Here is a 4,467-nt window from a genome sequence, read left to right as displayed (position 1 = left end):
AACCAGAAAATAAAGGCGTAGTTTATTGAGTCCGTAAATTTGTCTCTAGAGCAAAAATAGTCGGAATACAATGAATTTTTTTCAACAAATTTGATGGATGGCAAAAAATATTGAAATATGGTAAATTTATTTTCAAAAAATCTGATGAAATTTTGATAATAAAAATAGATTTAATACTATCACAAATCTCAAAAATACCTAATATCTTGAAATTTGAACATTGTAATCTTATTAAAATCTTACCAAAATTTCCATAATTTTCTGAACAAATTTGAAAATAATTAGTAATATTTTAGACACAAGGGGTTTTTGCAGCGACCTAAAGTAAAATTCATTACACTTGTTGAGTACTAAATGAACCGACACTAAATTCATTACACTTGTTGAGTACTAAATGAACCGACACTGAAAAATAAATTAATACTTTTACACACCCCGTAAAGTCAAGTTGCTTGAAAGTAGTGGAGTACGAATGGACAAAAACAGAAAATAATTAGTAGTGATGGTGAGCCCTGCATTCAGCCCAATTTGAGTAAGAGAAACCCTAATCTAGCTATCGGTGGGCAATTTGAAGAATAGAAACCCTAATCTTGCTAGTGCTTTGGCAGTGTGAAGATAAAATCTCCAAAGCCTCTGATTTGGAAGACCATAGGCGCTCTCACTCTTCAGGGAATGATCGAACGCCTCTGATTTGTAAGACCTTTAGGCTCTATCTTCTTGTCATGAAGGGAATGATCAGTTGCTCGTATAATGGGGCTGGGAATGCAGTGAATTTTTTCACCACCATTTGAAAAGGGTTGTTCTAGAGGGGAAACAGGTCATTTCTTTGCCCAATTTTTCAGCGACATGGAAGTTGTAGCTGACCGTCTGAACAATCTAATAGCCGCAAACATCTCAGCGATCGGAAATGGGATGTTGGTCAGCTCGACTCAGAGAGCGAGTTCGATTTTCCTCCAAGTGGTGGATGCGGGGACCCCCACCCAGATACAGATTGAGATCTCCGAACCTGGTTTTGTTAGAAATGCAATACAATCTGTACAGTTGAAGCTCCAGGAGAGGATAACCAGATAGCAACATCCGAATTAATGATGCATATGGCACGCAGAGTGTTGTTAAGACTCTGCTGCTTCAGACCATCAACAACAGCTTTAAGGTACGCGGTTCATTTGATTCCATCATTTGGGTAACGGTCTCCAAACATTACGATATCTTAAACTACAAGATTGCATTGCCAGTAGATAAAACTGACAGAACTTTCTAGACAAATCTAATTTGGAAGGGCAAAAATATAGGCTGTGGTCTTATTTAAGGGATAATTTGTTTTTTTTGTACTAGATGATGTGGAAGAGTCTTGAACTGCAAACCCTAGGAGGGTCATAATGACAGAGGTTACTACTAGGAATAAAGAAGTGTGTACAAGTATGGAAGCTGATGAGATAGCAAGAGTGGAACCGCTACCCGTAGAGGGGGGTTGGCAGTTGTTTTGTTGCAAAGCATTTCCAAATGGAAGTGTTCATGATGAAATAGGAAACTTTGCCAGGAAAATCGCAGTGAAGTGCAAGGGTTTGGCACTGCCTATAAATGTAGTGGTTGCCCCAATGAGAAACTATACTTATCAAGATAAGTGGAAACATGGTTTACATCATATGCACAAGATAGATGACAAGTTTTATGGCCTGCCCGATGAAATTGAGGAAAAAACATTTCAACGTATGAAATGGAGTTGCAATGGTCTACAAGATTATTTGAAGACTTGTTTTGTGTATTTTGCAGCTTTCCCAGAAGACACAGTAATTTACTGTAAAAGGTCATAGATTTTTGGATTGCAGAAGATCTGGTTTTGTATATTTTGTAGGGTTTCTCAAGACAGCGTAATCTACTGCTAAAAAGTCATAGACATCTGGATCGCAGGTGGTCTGGTGAAAAACAGTTGAGAGCTATTTCCCACATACATGGCACACTTTTATCAACTTCCTCAGCAATCGTTGTTTGATTGAGGTTGTCAAGATGAATAGTGTAGATAGGATTGCAGCAGTTGAAATACACCATGTCCTTCGTGATACGGCGATTCGCATTGCGGAGAAGGAGCACAGGTGTTATTTCAAAGCCGGGCAGGGCGTGAGCTTTATCCCTTCGAGGTAGTAGACAGCGAGGGCTGTGCAAGATTGTCATTGATGAACAATAATCTATAGTTCTTGCCAACAACCTTCGCATTCTCGTCCCTCTCAGTTTTGCCAGTAAGGGAGAATCCGGGTACTACAGAAGTTCCTTAAAGCTTCCTGCATGAGTTGTCCTCACTGAGGGTCCTCGATCTCAGTCGGATTGGCATAGCGTCTTTGCCGCCTTGTGTCGGAAATATGTAACATCTTGCCTGCTTGCAACTAGAATCCACTGCCATCTGTGAATTGACTGAAAGCGTTAGGGAGCTAAATGAGCTTTAAGTTTTGAATCTTCTTGGCTCGTATGCATTGAGGTGCCTTCTGTAGAGGATAAGAGAATTCAAACGTTTGAGAATCCTCTTCACAAACCAATGCTACAGGTTGAGCCATCTTCCAAGTGGTATCTCGGAACTGGTTTCACTGGAATGACTTGGAATGCAGTTGAGCATTCTATTGGATTTCTAGGAAGACGCAAATGCAGAAAGAAAGCATGCTTGTTTAAAGGTAGTCTTGAAATCTTTCTGTGTGAGTTGTCTTCATTGAGTGTCCTCAAGCGTTGTACTCATTGAGGGTCTTCTATTTCAGTTGGACTGGCATAGCGTCTTTGCCACTTTGTACCGGAAATCTAAAACATCTTGCCTGCCTCGACCTAGAATCAACGGTCATTTGTGAATTGCCAGGAAGCATTGGGGAGGTGATAGAGCTTCAATTCTTGAATGTTCGTGGCTGTTATGAATTGCAGTCCCTTTTAGAGAGGATAAGTGAACTCAAATGTTTGAGGGCTCTGGACATAAGCCATCTTCCCGTGGGATGCAGGTGGAGGAATCGATAGCATTTCGATGACAGAAATGCAGAAAGAAAATATGTTTTTTAAATTACCTGCAAAGTCGTCTCAAGGTTTTTGAAGTCCGAATAAAATCCCCGCTGGTTCATGAGGGGCTTATGGGAAATTGGTCAAAGATGAGAAATCTGTGGTTTGCTTTTGCTTGTGCGAATCAAAATTACCTTCCGTAGGATATGCAAGCTATGAAAGATCTGAATTATCTTTATGTGTGGCTGTGTGCCTTGTGGAACGACTGCCTAGCTGGGTTCCCCGTCGGTTCAGGAGGGGGTTATGGGAAATTGGTCAAAGATGAGAAATCTGTGGATGGCTTTTGCTTGTGCGAATCAAGATTACTTTTCGTAGGATAAGCAAGCGATGAAAGCTTTGAAATATCTAACTACTGCCTAGCTGGGTTTGTGAAATCAGAAAGCTTGCATACCTTGATATCAGGAAGGTATATCCAGATCTGTAAACATTTGAAAGAGAGCTCCCGACGGAGTTGCCATGTTTGAAAGCGCTAGAGATATAATGAAACCGAAACATGGAGGAGTTGGAGTAGGGCATGGGTTTTCCAAGTTACAGGTGTTGACTCTTTGGAGGATAGAGTTGTTGGGATATGTTGTTGACTCTTTGGAGAATAGAGTTGTTGGGTATGTTGGGTCAGTGGCAGCAGACCGTGGAAGGGGAGGGTTGGTAGAGTCGGCATCACAGTTAGCAGTGTTCAAGTCTGTTCGTCTATATTATTGGGGAAATTGAAAAGAAGTGTGCAATTAAGAAAGTACGCTTGTTTAAAGGACTTGCAAAGTTTGCTCCGGTTTTTGAAGTCTGAATTAAATAGCCCATTCACGAGGGGTTTATGGGAAATTGTTAAAGATGAGAAATCTGCAGCTGGTTTTTGCGTAGCCTGCAAAGTTTGCACTGTCTCAGGATTCTTTAAGTCCGAATAAAATTTTGCCGTTTAGGAAGGGGTTATTATGTGGCTGGCTTTTGCTTATGCGAATCAAGATTACATTCTGCAGGACATGCAAGCGATGAAAAATCTGGAATATCTTTGTCTTTGGCAGTGAGCTGTGGAGCGATGAAAAATCATAAAAAAACTTTATGATTTAGTGCATTTTGTATGAAGTGATGCAATTAGTATTTGAATTTTGTATAAATGTTTAGAGCTCATATTCAGCAAATCTGCTTTCTGTTTTATTGTGTTGATAGTTTATATTCAACCATCTAATTGTTTTTATACTTTGAACATAAATCATTTGTGTTTTGACAATTGGACACAAACAGAAAAGTCATCAGCTATCAAAACAGATTATCTTTAGTGATCAGTCCCAATTTTGTCACAATTTTGTGTTTTGACAATTTTAAGAAAGTCATCAGCTATCAAAACAGATTATCTTTAGTTATCAGTCCCAATTTCTATTGGGTTATAAATGCTTTTGAGTACAAAAAAATGTTGATACGATTGGGTTATAAATGCTTTTGAAT

General features: G+C 39.4%; 1 long non-coding RNA gene across 1 annotated transcript; it reads left to right on the top strand.

Annotated features, from left to right (window-relative positions):
- The first annotated feature begins 472 nt into the window (after positions 1-472).
- LOC149162109 (uncharacterized) lies at positions 473-4,210 on the top strand. The gene is made up of 2 exons (XR_016261902.1): positions 473-1,153; positions 1,336-4,210. It is a non-coding gene; the product is annotated as an uncharacterized LOC149162109 (long non-coding RNA).
- The last annotated feature ends 257 nt before the right edge of the window (positions 4,211-4,467 follow it).

The sequence above is a fragment of the Pinus tabuliformis genome, chromosome 5_2 (genome assembly GCF_031772625.1).
Source record: "Pinus tabuliformis cultivar Carrire ecotype Pingquan chromosome 5_2, CPIR1, whole genome shotgun sequence".
Classification (NCBI taxonomy): Eukaryota; Viridiplantae; Streptophyta; class Pinopsida; order Pinales; family Pinaceae; genus Pinus; species Pinus tabuliformis.
The sequence above is the reverse complement of the archived record's forward strand: the minus strand, read 5'-3'. Positions and strand labels throughout refer to the sequence as shown.